Below are 25,356 nucleotides of genomic sequence, written 5' to 3'. Positions count from 1 at the left end.
ATGAAGGCCTTGGAAAGGATATTGAGATGCTGTGACGTGTGCTCTAAACTACATTTACTCTTGGTGAAAGTGAATGTTCATTTGTAGAAACCAGCTGACTCAAATCTGTATGTTCAAAACTGGTTATTTAATTGAATGATGCAGGGGAAATTGATGTTATAAATATGTGTCCTTATTATGCCATAATATGATACCTACCTGTCATTGTAACTTTGAAGGGGGAAATTATAATACAATTTTACTTAAAAAATTAAATTAGAATCGTTCGGGAAATGGTTTTTCCCATGACACTCCATGGATGCGAAAGCTGGACTTTGAATTAGCAAGATAGAAAAAGTATATATCTTTTATACGGTTTTGAACTTTGGTGCTGCAGGAGACTTTTGAGGATACCATGGACAGCCAGGAAAACAAACAAATGGATAATAGGACTAGGGATGTGCATGGAAGTGGTTCGGAGGCCCTATATGGGCCTCCGAACCAATTCAAATGGCAGGGGGTTCCGCTGGTTCGGTGGCGGGGGGGTGTGCATCTTTAAGAGAGGGAGAGGGTACACTTATCCATCCAACCACATTACCCCCACCAGCGGTCCGTTTTGGTAAAGCCCCTCAGGGCGGTGGCTGCCCCATTGCTGCCTCTCTTGGAAGTGATTGAAAGTACCAGACGCTGGGCACGGGTGTGTGTATGTTGCGGGAGCAACTTCCAATCCCTGCCACCCCAACCGGCTCCATGACGGCGCCGGTAATCATGTGGGCGGCCATCTGGCCACCTAGGGAGGGCTGGATTCTCATGCAGGGGGGGGTGAGTCAGGCCCACTCTGCCTGCCAATCCCCTTCCGGCCCTCCACGCTGTGTGCAGTCATCTCCCCTGCAGATTTCAGCAAGCCTGGTACTGGCCTCTTTCCCCATGTGGCTCTTTCCTGCCCCTTGAGCTTGGACCCCAAGAGAAAACTAGCCTGGAAGGTTTGGCCGAATCCAAAAGACAGTATTTTCTGAAAACAATCTGACCCATTTTCTGAATGGTTGAAAATCTCAAGCCAGTTTCATCAATAAGGTAAGCAAACTAACACCATTAATTCCCTTACTTCTATAGGTATTGAAAGTGTCGCGAAATCCTCACTCCCCTAATCATGTTCATTGCCAGTGCCCCCTGTACCCTCCAACCAGTTCTTCTAGAACTGCCCCGGCTTCTTTCCCTGTCTTCACATTTCTGGAGTCTTCCTGATCTGCTCATTCAAACACTTAGCTGGTCTGCTGTGACTCAGATCCCTGCAGGCTGTGATGAAGCTTTATTAGTTTCATCTGACTTTCATTGCAACCTAATCAGAATCATATTAACAACAGCTCTTGTTGGATTGGCATAAATCTTGTATCACATCCTATTATTTCTCAGGTCTGAGGGAGCAAATGTTTTGCCTGCCACTTGTATCCGAGATGAAGAAATCTTTGTCCATTGGCTAGCAGCTTCATGCAAGGCTGAAAACTTAAATCTGCACTATTGGCAGACTGACCAAGCAAAGCTTTTAAAAACAAATTATACACTTCACCCTCCTACCGGTTGATCAGTGGGACTGAGACTAAAGTGAGAGCCACTGTGGTGTAGTGATGAGCGTGTTGGACCAGGGTGACTTGAGTTCAAATCCCTGTTCAGCCATGAAACCCACTGGGTGACATATCTCGCAGCCTAACCTACCAATCAGGGTTGTTGTGAGGATAAACATAAACATGTAGAGTGGAGGGATGGTGTGCTGAGTTGAGCAGGGGCAGTTGTTCTCCCCATCGTTGCATGAAAAGGTGCCTCTTTGCCCAGTGAACTGGGTTGAAAACCATATATGCCAGGACTGACCATCATCAGCATTCTGCCTGTTGTTAGACTACAATTCCCACCATCTCCAGCTATAATGACCAATAGTCTGGAATGCTGGGGGCTGAAGGGCTGAAGCGGGGCATCCCTGATTGATACCAATCAAACAGGATACAACAGGGGGACATCCTGGCCTGAAATCACATCACTGCTCCATCTAGCTCATAGACTGCCAGTGGCTTCTCCAAGGCTGCAGGCAGGAGTCTCTCTCAGCCCTATCTTGGAGATACTGCCAGGGAGGGAACTGGGAACCTTCTGCTCTTCCCAGAGCAGCCCCATCCCCTAAGGGGAATATCATGTCATCTCCCATTCAAATGCAAACCAGGGTGGAACCTGCTTAGCAAAGAGGACCATTAATGCTTTCCACCACAAGACCAGATCTCCTTCCTCCAACTTCTTGTGGGCTATACATGTAACAAATCAATGAATGGATGTTCTTCTCCCAGGCATTGAGACCCGAATTGGCCATAAATATGGGATGGAAAGCAATACCTTATGTATTGCTTGCAAAGTTGGATCCAAAGGCCAACTACAACTCCAAAGGCCATTTTGGCTGAGCATAATGGGAGTTGTTTTCCAATGGCTTCTGGAGACTCAGTTTTCAGAACTGCTTATGGGTAGATCTCATCTTACGGCTGGTGAATAGGTTTTTGCAATCGGTTTAAACCAGGCCTGCACAACCTGAGTCCTCTAGCTGTTTTTGGATTACAACTCCCACCATCCCTAGCTATAGTGGCCAATAGTGAGGGATGATGGGGTTTGTAGTCCAACATCTGCAGGAAGGTGTGCATTCCTGATTTAAGGAAACATAAAAACAAGTTGCTTCAGCACAACCCTGCTCAAAACTTTCACATGCCAGATTGGACACAGCTTTTTTATTGAAATAAAATTGCAGTCAGAACCAGCAAATTTTGGTGTGACTGAATTGTTGTTAGTGATAGACAGGGTGGAAATACATGTACGCTACATCTTTGAACATTTTCCCCCTTCTGCTCTTCTGTTCTAATTTCTGTCGATGGAGATAACTGCCTGTCTCATAGTAAAATGTTGCCCAAGCTTGCAAACCAGAAGACATTTGGAAAATAAATAATTATCCATCAAGTGATATGCTCTTTGCAAGATTCGTATTATTTTGCCAATGCAAATCCATCCTACTGTCAACGTTCACAGGAAAATCACATCCCCTGTTGGAAACTCTTATGGTAGCTCTGATTACTAGATTTGCATTGATATAGCAGTTGTCACCCAGAGATATCAATATCATTTAAAAAGCTGGTATTCCATTTTTTTTTTCAGATGGAAAAATGAAGCATGGGGACATGCGTGGGGACTGTAGAATATAGCAGAGAAATATGGGGGGAAACTCAGTTAACATTCTTTTCCTTATTAATTTAGCACCTAGACAACATGGTTGCTGATTGAATTTGACATAACTTCAGACGGCAAGAGCAAAAAGCATGGCATTCTTGATGGCCAAAGGAAATGTTTTGTCCGAGATTTGTTCCAATCCCTTTTTGAAACAGAGAGGGGCATTAGATGTGTGATTTCATCTCATCTCATCCCGTGTCACATCCCCTGCCTTTTATTTCATCAAGTGGGCGTCTTGGCAAGCGTCTCCTCTCTATCTGACACCCGCTTCCTTTGAGCGCCAAAGGGGCCCGCTGGCTAAGCAGCTCATAATTCTGCTTGTCGACATTCCGAGACTAGGCTCTGCTTTCCGCAATCAAGGAAAACTATTTGCTATCTCTTAAGTGGAATGAACCCATCTCCAGCAGGACGTGCTGTTGTATTTGCAAAGGACATTTGATTGGCAGCTGGCATAAGTGATTCCACTGTAGAGGTGGAATGTTTTTCAGAAGTCAAATGTCTTTCATTAGAGAGCCAGTTCTGCAGAATGTCACTCAAGACGGCACGCTGTACAATCCAGGAGATCAGCTGGCTCTGCTGAAGGAAACAACTTGAGTCCCAACGTCTGTCAATTGTCTCCCTACATTGTCAGCTGGTGCATAGCCCAAGGGCAGAAAATAAAAGGTGTATGTATTTTATTCTTGCAAATTCTCTCATATATATATATATATATATATATATATATATATATATATATATATAGCCAAGGAGTTCATCATCCCTTCCTCAGATCCATGTGTCAGATGACATGCACTGATTCTCAACCTTCTCCCATCATTTGCAGCCACAATTGATTGCTAGGTTCCTTCCTGGGTTGTTAGATGCAGCTCTTCCAGGGCATTTACGTAGCAGTGTGTTCACAGCAAAGTTCAGTTTGGGAGGAAGAGGGTGAAGAAAAAGTGAGTGTGAGGAGGAGAAATTGAGCAAGGCCTCAAGTTCAGAAAACGTCTCACAGCGAGCTCCGTTTAGAGCTGATCCCAAACTGAGACCCCCTATTTTGGCCAGGAAGACCTACAGCACTTCCAGCACTGCTGTCACCATCGTCTCTACAGGCAGAATTCAGTAATTTTCTTTTAAAAGGGGGAAAGGGTACCAGCTAGCATCCCCTGGACATTTCCTAAAGTTTGTCCACACCTCCCCGCAAAAGCCCCATCTTGTCTGAATGTGAAAATAAAAATATTTAGATCAGCTCTACTTTGGCTTCCATCAAATATAGCACTGGGACAGTCTGGGGCACTGGAAAAAGAGGAGAGCTGGTCTTATGGTAGCAAGCTTGATTTCTACCCTTAGCTAAGCAGAGTCCACCCTGGTTGAATTTGAATGGGAGACCACATGTGAGCACTGTCAGATATTCCCCTCAGGGGATGGAGCCACTCTGGTAAGTGCAGAAGGTTCCAAGTTTCCTCCCTGGCAGCATCTCAAAGATAGGGCTGAGAGAGATTGCTGCCTGCAACCTTGGAGAAGCTGCTGTCAGTCTGTGTAGACAATACTAAGCTAGATAGACCAATGGTCTGACTCGGTATAGGGCAGCTTCCTAGTCTCCAGTTCATATGCTTAGCTAAGGGGACAAGTCATGCTTGCTACTAACAGACCAGCTCTCCTCCCATTGAAATGTAACAAGTTGTCAATTATTTAGTTTATGCTGATGAATAATCAAAGGGTGCCACAAAGGTTTTCCCCCTCAGGAGCTAAAACATCTTGGACCATCTCCATTACTGAGAAGTGAAAATACGAGTCCCCTTGAGTGTTATCTGTTTTCCAGCAGCATTAAATAACCCCAGCTCAGTTTTCTGCTTTTCTTCTTCTTTTTTGCACATTGCCTGAGATAAAACCCTTGAACCTTACAAGTAGAGGCTCACCCATTTATCCAGGGCACAGCAAAGAGGGAGCAAATTCTATCGAATCATCTTTGCTAAGCCATTCTGTTTTTGTCAACGAAACAGATTATTCTGCTTCTGCTGAAACGGTGAACCATAACAGTGGATGCCAGAAGTGATTCAGAAGGATGATATCTTCCATTCAGCTGAAAAGCTTGATGGGCTAAAGAGATTCTCCTGCCCATCTGCCCGATGCTTTTTGTGGCATTTTAAAAAAAGTTTCTTGGTATTTGATGATGTTTTATTCATAATGCTTTTTGGACATTCTTAAAATACTCTCCAGTGATTCCATGATGTGAGGATATCCATCCCTCTCTTTAAGCAATTTCTCCATTAGAGTTAAGCAACGGAGAACTGAGGTTGTCAGAAGAATGTTTTCGAGAAGCCAGATGACATATCTGGAGAATGAAAAAGTCGCACATATTTCAAGATTGAAAGAGCATCCTGTGTTTGAAAAAAACAAACAAGACAATAATCATCCAAGGGCTAGGAACACACATTTTGCATACATTCCAAATTTGGTAAACATGTCATTCTGAATAAAATTAATTTATTCATAAATGATCTAGAAGTAGGGTAAGCGGCGAGGCAGACAAATTTGCAGATGGTAACAGACTCTTTTGGGTAGTGAAATCCATAACAGATTGTGAGGAGCTCCAAAAGGATCTCTCCAAACTGGGTGAGTGGGCAACAAAATGGCAAATGCAGTTCAGTGTTGGCAAGTATAAATTGATGCACATTGGGATGAAACCCCAACTTCAAGTATACGTTGATGGGATCTGAGCTGTCGGTGACTGACCAGGAGAGGGATCTTGGGGTTGTGGTGGAAAGCTCCTTGAAAGTATCAACTCAATGTGTGGCAGCTGTGAAAAAGGCCAATTTCATGCTAGGGATCATTAGGAAGGGGATTGAAAATAAAAATATTAATATTATAATTCCCTTATACAAAACTATGGTGCAGCCACACCTGGAGTACTGCATACAATTCTGGTCACCACATCTAAAAAAGGACATTGTAGAACTGGAAAAGGTGCAAAATCGGGCAACCAAGATGATCAGGGACATAGAGCAGCTTCCTTATGAGGTAAGGCTACAATACCCGGGGCTTTTTAGTTTAGAAAAAAGATGGCTGCGGGGAGACATGATAGAGGTCTACAAAATCATGCATGGTGTGGAAAAAGTGGATAGAGAGAAATTCCCTTCCCTGGGGAAGGGAATGGCATAAAATTACTGCTTCCCTGGTGCATCCACTTTAAAAGTTCTGTTAGACTGTTCTCTCACTTCACCGGCATTTTCTTGCTCTAAATGTCAGCCAATAATATTAATTAATAATAATACCACAGCCTTGCCTACTTTAACATGATGGATACAAATACAACAAATATGTACTACGTATATTTACTTCATTGTGCCCAAAAATGCCAAGTGAAAGTCTCTTCTTTCCTTCTTTCTTTTCTTGAGACATTCAACCAGAGAGCAAAACTAGATTGTTGTATGTCCTGGGTTACAGTCTCACAGTCTGGGTCATAATTCATGATGAAATCCAGGGGCTAAAATGTGATCCCATAAAACATTAATCAAATAATTACACAGACTGAGAACAGATTTGTGGAAATCCAGCACCTCTTTTGCAGTTAATTCACAAATGGAGAAAAATGGCTCAATTCATCAAGTAAATGACTCACCACACACAGCTTGCACACCCGGCCGAGAGCCCAGCAGACTCTTCTGTCTGTGAGTCATAATAGGCACCCCCACGCCTGCTTAAGCACACATCCTCCTGTGCTCTGTGGACATGTGGAATGAATGACCTGAATTGGGAACAGCGCCATGAAACCCATAGAAACATTCAGCACCCAGGGCCTAGGAATCTGCTTCCGCTGCAGCAGGCCAAGCGATAACATATGTTCTCACAGAGGACGGCCCTCCCAACACCTCCTGTGGTACCACTTAGGGCGAAAGCAGATGATCTGCTTATTGAATTATAGGACCCGCAGGCTTGATTTCTCTGACATAATCGCACACAGAGTAAGCCCATCTGGACCGGGAATATGGTGGGGAGAGGTAGAGAATTTAACCCTTGGCCTGCAAAGGGACATCTGTAAAGCTGCATGGAACTCCCAAACTGCATGGAGGATAGATTGATTTATGTATGTATGTATTTATCAATCAATCAATCAATCATATCTCTATACCACCTGATATAGAAATCTCTAGGGGGTGTACAAGTTAAAACACAACAAATATTTTAAAAAACCACATCTAAAACAGCCACAATGAATAAAACAGGTTAAAAACCCCTGTGATGGCGGCTATCAGGAGAATCAGAAGGCAAAATTGAGAAAGCAACCAATCTGGACTGGACTGGGAACATGGTGGGGAGATGGAGGCTTCAACCTTCTGCCTCCAAAGGGAGGTCTGTGAAGGGCAGGAAACCACATGGAAGCTCACAGGGTCAGAAGGCATTCTACCAAGCAGCTGGTGCTTTCACTCATACTGCAAGCATTTTGGTGAGGGTTTCCTTGAGAGTAAGGGATTGCTCCTTCATTGTGGCCAGGTGGGATCAGGAGGCAGGCAGCATTGCTTCCCCTTTGCTCCAGAGGACTTCTGTGTCTTTGATTTAAAAGGGACGTTTCCCCTACTTTAATTGTCCTTCTAGGTCCTGCAAGGGGCTTCTGGGTGGGTACTTCTGGGATTGGTAGTTTTTTCTGAGGCTGCCGCCACCGCTCCATGTAAATTAGATTCTCAGTTTACATTTGGAACTGGAGAATAACATCTTGGGGAAACAATCTGAGAGGAGAGCTGCTCTTGTGGTAGAAGACAGGGCTTGTCCTCTTAGCTAAGCAGGGTCCACCCTGGTTGCAAATGAATGGGAGACTAGAAGTGTGAGCACTGTAAGAGATTCCCTTTAAGGTATGGAGCTGCTCTGGGAAGAGCATCTAGGTTCCAAGTTCCCTCCCTGGCGGCATCTCCAAGAGAGGGCTGAGAGAGCTTCCTGCCTGCAACCTTGGAGAAGCTGCTTCCAGTCTGTGTAGACAATACTGAGCGAGATGGACCAAGGGTCTGACTCAGGATATGGCAGCTTCCTATGTTCCTAATGTTTTAGTCACAAACCCTCATGAGTATTTTGAACAGGACAGCCTCCTATTCAGAAGCTGGCCATCACAAACCTTGGCAACATGGCCACAAATCCACAAATCATTGTCCCGATACCTATATGTAGGCCCAGACTCCAGCTGTTCCATGCAATCAGCTATTTCATGCCACCCCTCCTAGTCCCTTTCCCATGCAAGGGAGTGGCAAGCTATACTATAAGACTACATATCTTTGCAGCTTGCAAAATATTGGGGGTGTTGTCGGACTTCAACTCCCAGCGTCCCTGCCTACTGGCCACTGCAGGTGGGGGTGATGGGAGTTATTTATATATGTATTGAACTCATTTGTATACTACCCAAAATGCAAGTCTCTGGCTGACATTTAGAGTTGTCGCGTGACCACAGCTGCAGGGCTGAAGTGGTTGACTTCTGTTATACCCGGTGCTTTTTCTGAACAGGCAGGTTGACGCTATGCTAGCCTCAGTAAATTGTACACATGCAAGAGCTCTAGGAACATGACATCAATATTGGACACACAGCACCAGCAGCCATTTTGCAACTCCTGTCTTCAAGGCCCTCATTTATTGTGCCCACTGTGGTGAAAAGAAGGTGTTGGGCTTAAAGTACAAATGTCTCCATTTATTGGGATTACTGTTGTTATTATTATCGGAATGCCTGTGTAGAATTCTCAGGTTCGTTTTGGGGGGGAAAGTAAGATATTATTGAATCGGCAAAGAGAGGGTGTTTTGTGGCAAGAACAGCATGATGGTGCCAATTTACCTTTCTGTACCCAGTAGCTTATTGTTTCTTGAAGGAATTAATTTTTTAAACATGTCACTTACTATTTTGAGCATAGCAGGGGCCCTTTCATCTTCTAGCATATGGAACTCCTGTGATCTGTCTTACAGAAAAAAATCGTATACAGGCTGAAAGCAAAACATTTAATTCCTGGAGACCAGCTACTTTAACAATTTGTCACATTTTTTTGTCATCATCATATTTAACAGATTTTTCAAGAAAAGAAAATAAGGATAAGTGAATACTTAGGAGGCAATCAGTAAATATAGACAAGTTGTATCTCTGAAACAAGCTCTTTATTCGGAGGTTTATTCCCACCCCTTGTTTTCACCTATGTCTGATTTTTTTTTAATGGCCAAATAATAGCCAATTGTGCTTGATGCTGTTTTGTTTCCTGCTTGAATGTGGGAAGAAGCAACAGGGTGGTGGATCTGAAATGTTTCAACAAAGCCAGGGAAAAGAGCTATCCGAGTTTGATAAAAATGACATGTAGAGAGAAGAAAACTTTGGCATAGAAAATAATCATAATGTTTCCTGATGCCAATGTTCTTCATTGCAATGCCTGAGAGCTAGTGCTGGTTTCCATTGACCCTAAATGTATGGCCAGTGCTGCACTTTGTCCAGGACCGGGTGGGGATGCCTTTAAAGGAAGGGGGCTCCTCTGGTCAGCTAAAGAGCCCAGTAGAAGCAGCAGCCAGAAGGCTTAAAGCAACAAGCAGCCTGGACTCTGGAGCTCAATCCATGAAGACAGAAAGCAGAAAGTTGAAGGAGAGGTGGGATGGAAGGGAGTGTCTTTGTTGGGGAGATGCAGGAGGGGTGCCCCAAGACTATGGTCAAATTCACACATAACACAAAACTGAAGTTGAAGGGACCTCTGGTTTTAAAAACTCTATGTCCAAATGAGGACAGTCACAGTTTCAACAGAAAATGGACCCACAGTTTCCCTCCCTGGACAGTAGTTCACCTTCAGTTTGTAGTGAGGTCTGCTTCCAAGACTTCCAGTTCTGCAGTGCCAGCGTTATGTCTGAATACTGGCACCACATTCTGTTGCTTTGCTGCTGGATTTGAGGGAGGAAGCTTCTCTCTCGCTCTGGCTGCTATTGGCTGCCAGGGCTGTCCTTCAGTGAAGAAGGAAGCCAAGACAGCCAGTTCCCCCTCCTTTTTGCTGTCAGTGAGACTGCAGAGAGGGAGCTCTCCTGAACATCTGAATTCACATCTGAAGTGTGTGGGGGGTGGGGGGTGGGATCAGGGAGGAAGGAACTGAAGCACAGAGGGATGGTTCAGACATTACGTGGAACCTCAATTATAGCCAAGCTCCGTGCGACATCCCTGAGTCTTGGGAACACATGCTTCCCCCTCCTATCACCTCATCAGTATCTGCTTCCCACCTAGGCTGCAATGAACCTAGATTGGTCTGAACTCACCAACCCTGATTTATTTTTCAGATAGTTTGAGATCTGGAACCAAGGTTTGGAGTGAGTTGCAGATCTTGAGTTATTTGAAGAAAATAGATTAGCATGTGCTCTGACTGGTGGGGTCAGAGAACATGACCAATCTCAGCTTATTTTAACCTTGACAGGAAGTAGACATTCACGCAGGGATGGGAAGGGGCATGTGTATTCCCAAGACACAGGGAATTCTGCAGACCCCAATTCTATCTGAGTTTGTGTGTGATGTCTGAACCATTCCAGAAAGAAGGCAAGTAGCAGCTGCAGGAAATCCCTGTTGCCTCTGATTAGGGTTGCCATTGTTTCAAGAATGGCCTGGAGTCTTAAAGAGCTGGCATCAATCTCCAGTTGAGTATTGAAAGCAACCGTATGGATTTTGATTGCCTGATATTGTGAAAAATATCAAGAGGGGAAATATCTTGAAACGTTTCAGTCAGAATTTGCGACCCAGTCTCTGTTGTGCAGTGGAGCAACAGCAAGACCTCGTGGGAGATGGGGCAAGCCAAGGAGAGGCAGCCCTTCTGGGGCTAGGAAGCCAGGAAAGGCCTTTTCATGGTCCACCAAACAGGGCTGCTTCCAGGGGTACAACAGGATCTACTGATGACATTCGAGTCAGGACTCAACAGGTGCGAGGCAGAGTGGAGAGCCAAAGGCCAGACCTTCATTTTTCATAGCTAAGGATGAAAGAAAGCTGCCTAATTTTCAAGGCAACCTTATTGGCAAAGGCCTACAGAACAGTATTCCACTCCAACCTCTGAAGCCACACTTTTTTTAAAAAAAGACCTGTCAGAGCAAATGCATCTACTTCCTTTAGGAACATAAGAAGTTGCCTTATACAGAGTCAGACCATTGCTCCATCTAGTTCAGGATTGTCTGCATTGACTGGCAGTGGCAACTCCAAGGTTCCAGGTAGGGGTCTCTCTCAGCCCTATCTGGAGATGCAGGAGAATCTCTTACCGCTCTCAGATGTAGCTGCCCATCCAAATGCAAACCCAGGTGGACCCTGCTTAGCAAATGGCACAATTCATGCTTGCTGCCACAAGACCAGCTCTCCTTACCAAAAGCTCTAGTTACCAAAGTGATCTCATTTGTCAGCTGATTGCATTTCACGCTAGTTTTAAAGCCTGGCTGACTTCTGTTCTACATGTGCATGTAACGATTTTTCCGCCTCCATAACATGCTTTGTAACTGCCAAATGGCAATTGCAAATGGCTTGAAAGCCCCATTGTCGTGACTGGGGCCCCTGACATTTTATTGTTTCCTTAATCCTTCATTACCCATTTGCCTGTTTAACAGCAATTGAATTTTAAGAGGATTCGACCCCCACTTTGCTCTTTTATTATCTGTGTTTTATGATTCAGGCAATAAATGTAACTGTTGCAATCAAACTGGACCAGCTTATTGTGATGGAGACATCTTAACTGTGAAGGCACAATGTTATGCATGAACAGGTATAATAATAGAAATATTCATTTTTCCATGAAGCTGCAGGTAATTATTCCAAACTTTAATGAATGTCTCGGTTCCTTCATGAATGGAATCACCGAGTGCCCCAACCCCCAATCATACTTCTAATCTTGCTTCTTCTCCAATATCTAGCATTGCCACGGAAATACTAGAGGGGAACAAGGTACCAAGATCAAGCATACATTTTTCAGAAATCTCCCCCGCCAAAGAATTATAAAACTGGGTCTACAACCATAAGGACGTCAACTCAGAAGTAAGCTGCACTGAAACTCACAGGATTTACTTGCATACAAATATATGTAGGATTGCCTGTAAATTACTAACGACAAGAGAAAATGCAATGATATATAGCATCATTTTAGTTAATTAGCTATCTAGCTAGCTGGACATCTACTGCATGCCATACATAATAAGGCTTGTAGCAGGCTGAAATACGAAGAAATAAAAGTAAAATGCTCATTAAAAAGAATACAAATAAATAATGTACCAAAATCCATTCCCGGGTTATATAAAGATTTAACCTTGGACATCAGGGCGTAATAAAACAGAGAGGTCCTACAAGAAATTTAGAGACTCTTACTTAGGTGTTGCTCTCTCACTTGGAAATAATACCAATAATACCAATATTTTTTTTATTATTATTATTATTATTATTATTATTATTATTATTATTAATAATACAGTCAGACAGGTGTTATTGACTGGTTTGTTTTATCTAGACATCGCGTCCTTCCCAAGGACCTGGGATGCCTGAATGTGCTTTAATAGTCCCTCCAGTTCGGCCCTTTCCCCAATGTCCCTTTTCTCTCCCCCTCCTGATCCCACCCTGGTCTCTTGTGGGGACACCATGTCCATCAGCCGTGCCTTCTCACTGATGTCATCAGTGGGCATGGCTCAGCCCTTTGGGCCATCTGCCTCAGTCTGGCTGCCTGTGTTGCCCCCATCCAACTCCATCTGGCCTCCCACTTGGCTTCCCTACGCTCTCCCTAACTCCTCCGTGCCTGTGTGGGCCAACCAGCAGGACACATATAGTGCACTGGAGCCACATTATATCTGGTGCATTGTGGAGAAACAAAATGGTGGTGGCCAGCCAAACTGCAGACACAGAAGCATCATCCTCCCCCTGGGGGTATGAGGTCAGGCATCAATGCCTGAAAGTTGCCTGAGGATACTGCATGCTGACCACAGGTCTTCAGCGTGAACAAATAAAAACTGCAGAAAAGTTAAGGGGAATCTAGTGAAAGAAGTAAGATTGCCTCTGTGTTTTTGCTATAAATGTTTCTACCTGAATTGTTGTTATTAGAGATTCTAGGAGAGTGATGGGGAAACGTGAGAGATTACAGCTTACATTTATTTCCAATATTCTCTGCAGCTGTTGGCTCAATGTGGTTTTATATAAGGCTTGGGCAAACTGTTTGCAAGAGAGTCAAATAAGCCCTGCCAGACTTATTTGGAAAAGCTGGTGCATTTATGGTAGATCACCCACTGGACTCTGGATGAAAAGTTAGAATGAAGATTGAAGCCTACTCTGGGCAGAAGAGAAGCAGAACTGAGAAGGTAGCAAACTGTTCTTTTTAAAAAAACAAAAAAACACAAATTGGTGTGGGTTTTTTTCCAAACAAACAGGAGGAGTATGAGATTTTGAGGGGCTGGTAGTCCCAGTATGTGTGTCTGTGTTTGTTTTTTGACAGGGCTCTTTTTTTGGTGGTTGTATGGCTTTCCATTTTAGTTTCAGTCAAATAATTTTGACTGAAGAGAGGCAGTGAGAGGAGCCAGTGAGTTACTAACTCTAACTGAGGTGAGTTACACCGGGTGGGAGGGGTAATCACTCACATTCCTGTTGAGTGATGTTGTCTTCTTTTGAAGCCTTCTCTCTACATAAGAGGCAGTGGCCAGTTAGCTTATAGGCCTGAGTTTAGTGAACAGGAATTAGCAAACAGGTATCATAGGAGTTTTGCAAGGAGTTCAGCGGGGAGGTGTGCAGGAGAGCTTTAAAGGAGCCCCTCTTGATCACACGGAGCCCAGCAAGAAGAGAAGGTGAGTCCTACTCCCTCTTTTATATTCGGGGGGGGGGTTAAGTTGTTGAATAGCTGACAACTTCAACTAATCCTCAACTTTAAAATAAACCATGTCAAAATACTCTGAACAGCCAACAAAACCAACCATGAAGGTAGAAAGCCAGCATGGGAGGGGGTGCTTCCCAGTATATTGCAGTTCAGTTCCAGAATAGAAATAAGTACACCATTTAGATTTTATGCTGTTATTTATTTTTTGTGTAGGTTTCCCTCTACCTCAAAATGATATCATATGACAGAATTAGACATCTTGTGCAACCATATAATAATCTGTTATGGTCATCTCTACTCCATGGTCCCACTCCATATCTTGCACCTTTACCCCCTTGCACTTCAGCATTTGGGTCAAAGATGACATGTGAGTGCTGTAAGATATTCCTGTTAGGGGATGGGGCTATAACTCAATGGAAGAGCATCTGCTTGCATGCAGAAGGTCCCAGGTTCAAGCCCTGGCAGCATCTTCAAGTAGGGCTGGAAGAGACTCCTGCCTGCAACCTCGGAGAAGCCACTGCCAGTCAGTATAGACAATCCTGAGCTTGATGGACCAATGGTCTGACTCAGTATAAGGCAACTCCCTGGGTTCCTAGGAAGGCAGGAATATCTCTCCCCCATTCCCCCATGCTGCTATTGGATTGAGCATTGGTCAATGAAACTCATATTCCGAAGCAAGGAATTACAAAATTTGGTGAATCCTCTATATAATATAGGGCTTACAGTGAGTGAGTGAGTGAGTGAGTGAGTGAGTGTGTGAAAAATAAACATAAATAGCCTGTGCCATACCTGTCTGAAGACCCGTGTACTAACCATGGCTCTTGCCCACCACCCTGCGAGGCTTTCAGGAGGGGGAGTTCCATTTTCTTACCAGCTGAAACTATGCTTAAGAATGATAAAATCTTGCATTATGGGGCACAACATTTGACCTGAATACAAGACTAGGTTTCTGTCCCCTGCCCCCAGTTATTTGATGTTAGAAATGGGAGGGGGGTATCTTACATTCAGAGTCCTTTTCCTTGTGCTTGCCTATGATTGCAATACACTTACTACTATTAGAGTTATCTTCCTTTCTTGTTATTACAGGTATCACCTGTAATTAACCTGCATTATTAAAGGGGGTCATCTTAAAGGCAGCATAGTGTAGTGGTTAGAGTGTTGAACTAGGACACCCGGAATACTTGAGTTACACAGGAACATAGGAAGCTGTCATATACTGAGTCAGACTCTTGGTCCATCTAGCTTAGGATTGTCCACCCAGACTGTTAGCAGTTTCTCCAAGGTTGCAGTTTCTCCAGAGTTGCTCCATTCGTATGCAACCAAGGCAGACTCTGCTTAGCTAAGGTGACAAGACATGCTTGCTACCACAAGACCAGCTCTCCTCTTAAATTTGAAGTTTGAATCCCCACTCAACCATGAAACTCACTGGGTGACTCTGGACCAGTCATGTATCTCTCAGCCTAACCTACCTCACAGGGTTGTTGTAAGGATAAAAATAACTATGTACACCACTCTGAGCTCCTCGAAGGAAAAGCGGGATATAAGTGTGTGTATGTATGTATAAATAAATAAATAAATAAATTAATTAATTAATTAATTCAGAGCTGTCTTCTGTTTGGGTAGATATGGTAACTGCTCTCTCCTCCTTAAATCCATTGCATAACAACCAGAAGCTATTATGGTGGCATTAATTAGCATTCCCATAGTCCAACTGTGATCAAAGATCAAATGTAATTTCACCATTTCTTGCTCATTCTAGCTCATTCACTGCTAAGTTGTCTTGTTCAGGTATCTGTGATGAGCTGTCTGGTCACTTAGCCTGATGATCTGTGTCATTTTAATCGCTTTTTAATCACTAAGTAATTTTAACCTCTTTTTAAGCACTAAGTAATTTGGGTCATAGGGCAGACACCCATCAGGAGATTCAAATCGAGTCCTCCCAATCACTCCAAAGAACCTGTGTTTCCATTGTCATGCAGACTGCACTTATGACTATCAACTGAACTTAACAACAGAGACTAAGTAGTAATATTGCTTGCAAATTTTCTGTCATTCTTATCTGTCTTTCCACCCAAGTCAACATAATGGGTGGTTTACTTTGCCACATTTTTGACAGTTGTGTTTGTTTTGAGCTGAATTTTGATAAGATCCAGAAAGCTGAATTTGCAGTACAAAAGACAAATTGCTTGGCTACTGAAATGTAGCAGTTGATGCAGATATGAACAGACTTAGTGATGATTGTTCAGTCTGGCATTGAGCAGTCTCTGCCTGTTATCTGCATAGGAATTGTTTTAGCTCTGGAGGATTACACCACAGTATCTCCTAAGAAGAAACCAAGGAGACATTTCCTGGACGAAAAGGGATAAAATGTGACAGGTTTGATCCCTGCATGAATGATAAACTGTAAGGATGTAGATTAGACACATGTGAATGGGTTAAGGGGGGGTGTGTGATGAAAATGGTCTGGGGGTCTGGGAACCAGCCCTATAAGGAAAGAGTTAAAGAAACCAGGTATGTTTCACTAGGAGAAAAGACGACTGAATGGGGACATAATTTTCCTTCCTAAAGCAGAATTTATTTTATTTTATTTTATTTATTTATATTTATACCCCACCCCTCCAGTGCACTACTGCTCAAGGTGGTTCAAAACAATAAGATAGACACAGATACAATAAAAGTAAGAAAATTAACTAAATTTAAAAAATATCAGATTAAAAACCACAATTATTAGGTTGAAATGAAAACTGAAAATTATAAAAAGCTGAAGAAGTTAAGAACCTACCAGATATAACAAAATAATAATGGAATATTAAAAAGCCTCCTTAAAAAGGTGTGTTTTAAGATGTTTTTTAAAAACACTGAGGGAGGGAGCATGGCAAAGCTCTTCAGGGAGGGTGTTCCAAAGCCGAGGGGCCACAACCGAAAAGGCCTTGTCTCTAGTCCCCGCTAACCGGATCTCTGATAGTGGTGGGGCCATGAACAGGGCCTGAGATGATGAGCAGAGGGCCCTGGCAGGTTCATATGGGCGAATGCAGTCTGACAGGTACCCCGGCCCCAAGCCATGTAGGGCTTTAAAGGTCAATACCAGAAGTCAGCAGGAGTTGAACACAGGCCAGAGTGAACCCATGAAACAATAAAGGAATGGAGCAGGGAAAATCTGTCCATTTGTCACTACCAGCCTTCCCTAAGAGCCTAGAGTGTTGGATTAGGACCAGGAAGACCGAAACGTAGAAATAGTCCCTGATCACAACCAGGAGTTCACTGTGGGAACAGCAGTTCAGTGGGTGGCTTCATTTTGATATACCACTGCGGAATTAATCCCAAGAAGCTACAGATGAGGGCCACATAATGAGAGCTTTAAGCAAATGTTTATTCATGAAGTCTGCATTCCTCTGCTAGTCCTCTCCGGCTGACTGCCTGCTCAGTGTGCACTGCAACAAATGCCTTAGAGTAGACTAGCAGGTATGGAAGACCGAGGAGTTCAGCATCTGCTCTGTGCAGTCAGAAAGAAAGGCAAAGGATGCAACTTTGCAGAAAGACATGTAACTTTGAAGCAGAGAAATCAACACTCGAAAAGGCAGTCCCCATGATCGATAAGAGGGTAGGACATTTTTGATCGTGCACAGCCCTAATACTTATTAAAGTTTCCCATGAATCCTAGCTGCATAACACAAAACAAAAAATAGCATTCAGTGAATACTTTCTAATGCTTTGATAAAAAAAGCAAAAGTTCCGTTTCTTAATAAAGAAATGCAGTCATGTTGATTGGTTTTAACTCTTTCACTTCAGGGGGTTGCAAATATATACATAGTAGAAGCGATTACATTTTCCTTCACCAAGCAACTTCTGTGTTACACTGTCAATGTTCCATTCTGTTAATAGCTGAATGTTTCACCTGGAGTTGACCCTAGAATGTTCTTAGAAGCAGTTTCAAGTAAACTGGAAGGCACTGAAGGGTTTAAGACCAAAACAGGACAGTTTGGGTGAACTTTGATGAAGAGTTTCTGAACAAAGCAGGGCAATTTTGGGTTTTGAATTTGTATCAAGTTTCTTGTAAAGTTTTGAGGTGGCAGGTGGTTTACCACTCTTTGGTGTCGTGATAGTGAATATCCCTTTTTTCATTTTTAGAATTCATACTGCACAGGTGGTGGTAGCAGTGGCAGAAGTCATGACATAGGGAGACAACTCATGGCAAGTCTGGTTCCCATGACAAGCATGCACTCCTGGTGCAAGCCACAACTTCTTCTCAAGTTGTGTCATCTGAACATGGCAATGTCTGGTTCCTGAACCACACTCCTCTTCACCACCTGACATCCACCACCCAAATTCAAATGTAGGTTGCAAATGGGGGGCAGAGGAAAATGCAACTCAGGAAACGGACATTGTGGGTTCAGATGACACCATCTGAGCAGATGTTGTGGCTTACATTGGGAGTTCGTGCTTGTGGGAACCAAAGGTTTGTGTCAGCCAGACACTGTGGTTGTGGATCATAACAGCAGCCCTTCTGGATCAGGCCAAGGCCTATCCGGTCCAGCATCCTGTTTCCCACAGTGGCCCACCAGATGCCTCTGGAAAGCCCATAGGCAAGAGATGAGGGCATGCCCCCTCTTTCCTGCAGTTGCTCCCCTGTGATGGGGATTCACAGTCACCCTGCATCTGAGCTCTGAGGTAGTCTATTGTCACCAAGACTAGTAGCACTAGTGTCAGTCTGAGAACGATTCTAGAAGAACATGATGGCTGACAGCAGGCTAAGCATATCTCACAGTTTCAAGAAATTGCCAAAATTGGGCCCCCATTTTTGCCCACTGAGAATATCGTGGAGAAAACATGAGGGACATGGTGGAAACCATGGAAGAGGCATTTCAGATGAGCAATAAAGCAAGACTGCAAGCCACCTTTGCAATTTTATACTGAATGATGGGGTAGAAACATTCAAATCAGTAAGCAATTAAATAAATACCAAGAGAAATTAGACATTGCAGTTGTCCCCCATCCAAAAGCGCTGATCACCTGCAAAATCTGTTTGATGCACATGGGGCTCTGCGGGAGCCGTTGGGTTGCTATGCTAGTTTGGCATCCAGAATCTGGCTTGGAAGAGAACTCTGCTTCAGTCTTGAAAGTAGAAGAACACATTGCATGGGAATTTCGTGAGTCTGGTTTTGACTTTGGACAGCTGCTTCCTTTACGTCAGCTCAGCAGGAGTACCTACCGCAGAGCAACTCTACGGACATCCATGTGTGGACACGTTTATTTCCTGATTGTTACTGAGCAGTGTTTTGTTTTCTCTCTCCTCTGCAGGCTGACTCCACATCTGAGTGACTGCACCATACAATCCAGGAAGTACCAAAAAAGCTTATGAGGGCTTCCAGTATTGCTATTTATTCTGTACACTTCATATCTTGCTGCCTACAAACCATGAGAAAAAGTGTTGGGAGGGTCATCACGGCGAGAAAACAAATTTAGCTCCTATTGCACTGTTGTTCTCATCTTTAGAACTTGCATCAGTACAGGAGATAGTTTCTGGTATACTCTGTTTAATTTGCCTTACACCATATTGCCTTGTTCCCATCTTCCATTTGGAAATAAAAATTTAGGTGACCTTCTGAAACCATCAAACCTATTTATTTGGCTACCAAAATGGCACAGCTGCTTTCTTGCTACAGCTAAGGACTCCCGTGAAGCTTAGAAAGCATTAATTGAACAGACCCTCAAGCGAGAAAAATGGAGAGGGCAAGCCCATTGCATGAAGGGCCATTATTTTTAGATTTGCAGTTTCCAGTTAGAAGTGTTCTGTAGGCTATTTAGAGCTGGTCCCAGCTCAATGTAAGTTGGCTTCCAATTAGAGCTGTGTGTAACTGAAGTTTGTGGCAGAAGTATGTAGGTGTGTGGAGAACACATCCTAGGGCCTCTTTTTAAATTGGAAATGGTGAACAACACCTCCTTCTAATTGACTGTGATATATTGTATTTATCCAAATAGAAAATGACTCTGAATTTTGACAACCCTCTTTAAAAATGCAGGTTAAATACAGGTTAAACCCGTATTTAACCAAAAGGAAGAGAACTCTGTATTTAAGATCTCCTCAATGTCTAACACGGAAGAACTTGCGGGGAAACAAGTATTGGATTCAGCTAAATCTGGTAGATAAGCAAAACGAATGTTTAGCCGTGCCACAGCTACTCACAATTTTTAAAAATGAGTTTGCGGAGCACTTGCTCCGCAAACCCAGTTTTAGGGGAGGGGTATTTAGGCGGGTTAACTGCTCGGGAGCCACTGGGCTCGCTTGTGAGCCTGGTGGCTCCCACAATCAGCCAAAATTGGGCTAGGCTCCCCTAGCCCGATTTTGGCTGATCATGGGAATAGTCCCACTGACTGGCAGAGGCTTCTCCAAGGTTGCAGACAGGAGTCTTTCCCAGCCCTACCTGGAGATGCTGCAGGGATTTATCCTGGGAGCTTCTGCATGCAAAGCAGAAGCTCTACCACTGAGCCATGGTCCCATCCTCACAAACAAGATGGAGCATTTTATTTTTCTCCATGGAAGTGAATGACAACTCTTCACTTCCGATGGGATACAAACTGAATGGATGTACCTGTGCAGGGGACACCATTGTGCTGGGCTTCAGCCTCCTCCTGCTCCCAAAGACCCTCCTGTTGGGAAATAAACCTGCTCCAATTCTATTAGTCAATCTAGATATGTAAAACTCAGTTTGCAAGATTTGGTCACACTTTAGTGTGACCAAGAAACAGAACCCTGGGGCTATGCATATGAAGAGGCATAGCTCTGCCTCATGAATGGCATATCCCCTAGGTTTCGTCTTGTGGTCTTGTTAAAGTGTGATGAGATCTTGCAAACTGAGTTTTACATTTCTAGACTGATATATTATCACAAATGAATGAGGGAATGGCATTCTTGTTTTATCTCCCTCCTCTCTGGTAGCATTGTGCATTAAGCATAAGAAGCTCTGGTGATCTAGCAGTATTATTTTCTAGATGGATGCTGGACCATCAATTTTGCACAAGATGGATGTAAGGCTTAAGTTGATCAGTGATGCTTACCCTGTTTAAACAGATTTTGCAGCTGGGCTAAGGGACAGTAAATCCTAAAACAATTAAGCTGATCACACACCATACTGAAATGACTTTAAAAGGGCAGCAATATTTTTGTTTATGACATTTCAATCTTGTCTACAACAAATTATTTTGTCCACAGGAAATTCATTTTGGGAAAGATTAAGTGTGTTTTGTCAAGAGAAAGACATTAGGTGCCTAGCACGCATGCTGTTGGAATGATTGTTTTAAAAGCTTCTCCGTGTTCATTCATTCTGCGCCCTATAAGTTACTCCAGAGAAATTGAACAGTTTTGTGAATGAAGTGCTGACATGGACCCTGGGGGGCCACTGATGCTTAATCCTTAGCTCTTTACTCCTCCTTAATAGAAAGGTACACAAACCTGCCCTCACCTTTCATTCTGTTGAGACTCCAGTTTCATGCTGATGTTTATTATAGCAAGTCAGCCCTCGGCAAGGCAAATGTTTCACCTTCATTTCTGCATGGCACCACATCCCCTCAACACTCTCTTGTGCTTTAGGTATGGGCAGACCTGCTGGTTGGGACCCTGCTCAGTTTTGACAGGGAGTGGAATGCTTTTCTTCCTCCCTTCCTGAGCGCTTCAGTGGATTGCAGAAACTGGAATTCCACAGTTCACTCCAGTCCAGCAAGGGGGAGGTAGTAAAGACACATCCGCACTATTCACAGCAACAAATATTTATATACCACTTTTCAACAAAAATTCCCAAAGTGGTTTGCATAGAGAAATAAAACAACAAACAAAGATGGCTCACAATCTAAAGTGAGAGACAAGAGAGTCACCAGCAACAGTAACTGGAAGTACTATGCTGGAGGTGGATAGGGCCAGTTATTCTCCCACTGCTAAACAAAGAGAGTTAAAAGTAAAGGTGTGCTGTTGAGTCAGTGTCGACTCCTGGCGACCACAGAGTCCTGTGGTTTTCTTTGGTAGAATACAGGAAAGGTTTACTATTGCCATCTTTTGCACAGTATGAGATGATGCCTTTCAGCATCTTCCTATATTTCTGCTGCCTGATAGAGGTGTTCCCCATATTCTGGGAAACATACCAGCAGGAATTCGAATCGGCAACCTCTTGCTCCCTAGGCAAGATACTTCCCTGAGATGATGCCTGAAAGGCAACATCTCACCATTAGGTGGCAAAATAAAGATAACTTCTACAACAGTCAGGTGAGAGCCGCAAGTGGAGAAAGCCTTGAACTTCCCGGCAGCAGGTGGGAATTTCATGATGGCCCAGAAAATGAGTATGTAGGAGATGATACTGAGAACAGATGGGCCAAGAATATCTAGCATATCTTCTGTCTGCACCAGAGTCTGGATGAGCTTGGTGTCAGAGCTGGAGAGCTCCAGAAGTGGGGTAGACATTACAGAAGAGGCAGAGGACCTCCCAAGCAGCACAGAAAGGAAGGTGTGATGTCAGAAGTGTGGAGAGCAAGGAGTGGAGAGCAGAAAAGAGCCAGGACCCAGACACCAGGAAAAAGGCAGCACTTGCATTTAATCACCATGGTGCCATGCAATGGCTGGCAGAGGGCCATGCAGGCCAGGAGGAAGCTATCTGTGCTGCCAAAGGCCAAGAAGAAATACATCTGCACATATTCTGGGTCCAATTCAAAGTGCTGGTTCTCACCCACAAAACCCTTATGGGCTTAACACCTGTATATCTCTGGGACCTCCTCTCTCGGCCAGTTGTATCCCGTCCTGTGAGATCTTCTCAGCTAGCCCTCCTTAGTGTCCCAGGCACTACGTGTCATGGGCCCAGACACCATGCACTACCAGGAGGAGGAGGAGGAGGGCCTTCTCTGTGGCCACCCTTCTTAATCAGTGAACCCTAAAATCTGCGGAGATATTCAAATGCTGAGAATGTTGGAAGCATCTCCACTGTAAAGTCCATTGTTCACTGGGGAAATATCCATATGTGTTGGTGCAAAAATGGTTCCATCTAGACTGAGTGTCAAATAGCAACTGTTTCATATGGATTGCTCTAAAATTGTAGCTCCATAGAACTATCCATAGAGGGATGCATTTCAGTTTGCATCAAACTCTCAACTGGCTTTAATTATGTGATAAACGCCCCAGTCAAAGGCATACACAATGATGATTCAGAGACAATAAAATATTTATAGCTAATTTTATGTAAGCCCAAACAAATTGCATTCAATAAACAAAGAAATATAGGCCAGAAAAATAAAAATGATTTAATACATTGTTATGGATTCCTTTTTAATATGCAATGATGAACATAAATTTGGTTAACTTTTACGTATCTGATTTGAAACACAGTAAACATTTATGCTTTGTGACAGTGCAATGGATTCTGTAGCTATTCTTACATACAAGTGAATCTCTCTTCTGATTGCCACAGATATAACACTCTGTTGAGCAGATCTAATGTTAAAACTACCATTCTGAACTATGATGTAAGGAATCAAACATATTCAAACACCTTGTAACGGACCTGGCATGGGGCTGGCCATATGGAAAAGAGGTACAATCGATTATTGGGGACATGTGGAATGCTTTCTCTTCCGCTTTGAGAAATGTTGCTAGTATTTGAGAAATATTTTTTGGTCTCCATGAAACTCCTTGTAATGTTTCACCTGAGGAGGGAAACCTTCAGATTTGCTGAAGGATTATATTCTGTCTCCCACCATGGTAGAGATTTTGGGGGCGAGGGAGGGATATGATAATGATATGACAATATTTATTTTTTCCAGCATTTTCTGGGAACCACAATCTGGGGTGTCTATTACACCTCTAAAAGAAGCAGAAGAATACCTTGTGGAATAAAACAGCACAAAACTCTTTGAGAGGTTTTTTTGGTGGGGATCCTTCACATCGATCTGGGGCAGAGGAACCCTGCAGGCGTCACACAGCTAATATGAAGCAAAACAAGATGTATTGGGGTAGTGTGTATGTGTGTGCAATGCAAAACATAAAGTAAGCTCATAGACAAAGGTGATAGCCCATTAGGAGTATGTTAGGAATGAGGAACCTCGACCAGAGCCAATCACCAAGCTCATAAACAAGCTGTACCATATTTGAATAAGGGTTGTGATAAGGGAAAGAGGGATACAAACATAAGGAGAATTAGTGTAATGGTCACCAGTTCTTAGGAGCCTTGAGTGAGTTCCTAAGGACTGGTCACCTCCGGCTAGCTTGAGAAGCAGTTTGATTTACTTTGTGGATGTCTGTAACGGGAATCTTAGCTGAGAAAAATAAACTTGGTGTGCATTTGCATATTAGTGACATCTCTGACTGTTTTATATGTGGGTCAAATGAGCAAACAGAGGACCTAATAATCATTAGTCTCACTGCCCTCTGTGGTGATGGCCATTCCTCAGTAGACGAGAGTGAAATTCATAATGTTCCTTCATTTTAGTTCCAACCATGGTCAGCCATTATTTTCAACTGTGAATCAGTTTGGGTGCAATGCATTGGCAACAAGGTGGTATAGGTATATAAATGTAGTGCATAAACTGATTGACAAAAACATGTTGTTGAAGCAGATGGGAGTCACCTAACATTGTGGTTCAGTCTCCAATGCAGCCAGAGGCAGCCTTAGGGAAGATTCCGTTCACAGGTTCCAGTGTTACGAAACTGGCTTTGTTCACTTTTGCTCCACAAGATTTGGATTTCCTTGATTATTATTGCTCTGCTACACCAGGGTGCTTTGCATAATGCAAAAGAGAGCCTGTGGAAACTTGTTGGAACAATATTTAACATATGTAAGGTACCATATTTCAGCCGCTGATATGATCATTTATGACTAACCTATTACAATTTGTTAGCGCAGGCCTGACCTTTCTCTTGTAAGCAAAGGGCACATTTTACAGCTTTCTGAATATGTCTTATCTATTTAGGAGGTTTTACAGAAAAGGAAGACATAGTGACATTTAGTTTTATTCTAGTTCACTGCCATTAACCTCCCGCTGCTGACTTTTCGACGGCTGCACACAGAGCTTTATCAAGATGGAGCAAATTAAAGCCCTCATCCGGGCTTGAGAGTTAAAGCATGTTAGCACATTGCAAATTGTTTCGGAGATTGCAACATTTAAATGAATTTGCTTAATGATACAGGCGGTGGGTTCCTGCCAATGGCACAAGCAGGCATCCATATGAAGATCAAGTACAGACTTGAAGAGACATTTCCATTGATTGGAGAACTGCTTGCAGGTACTGGCCAGTTCCCCACTCAATTCAAGAACATCTATGGCCTAGAACTTGCTTGCTGTTCCATTTATCTATCATGGC

General features: G+C 43.4%; 1 long non-coding RNA gene across 2 annotated transcripts in view; it reads left to right on the top strand.

Annotated features, from left to right (window-relative positions):
• Window positions 1–24,340, top strand: part of LOC128335725 (uncharacterized) — a 399,851-nt gene extending 375,511 nt beyond the window's left edge. Inside the window, exons 7-8 of one of the 2 annotated variants that reach the window (XR_008311702.1) lie at window positions 12,088–12,208; window positions 13,328–13,451. This is a non-coding gene — a long non-coding RNA (uncharacterized LOC128335725). Of the gene's footprint in view, window positions 1–12,087; window positions 12,209–13,327; window positions 13,452–19,319 lie in introns of those variants that run through there. The other variant, XR_008311701.1, reaches the window with a different exon arrangement.
• The last annotated feature ends 1,016 nt before the right edge of the window (window positions 24,341–25,356 follow it).

The sequence above is a fragment of the Hemicordylus capensis genome, chromosome 11, assembly GCF_027244095.1.
Source record: "Hemicordylus capensis ecotype Gifberg chromosome 11, rHemCap1.1.pri, whole genome shotgun sequence".
NCBI classification, from domain to species: domain Eukaryota; kingdom Metazoa; phylum Chordata; class Lepidosauria; order Squamata; family Cordylidae; genus Hemicordylus; species Hemicordylus capensis.
This window is presented reverse-complemented; position numbering and strand designations above follow the sequence as displayed.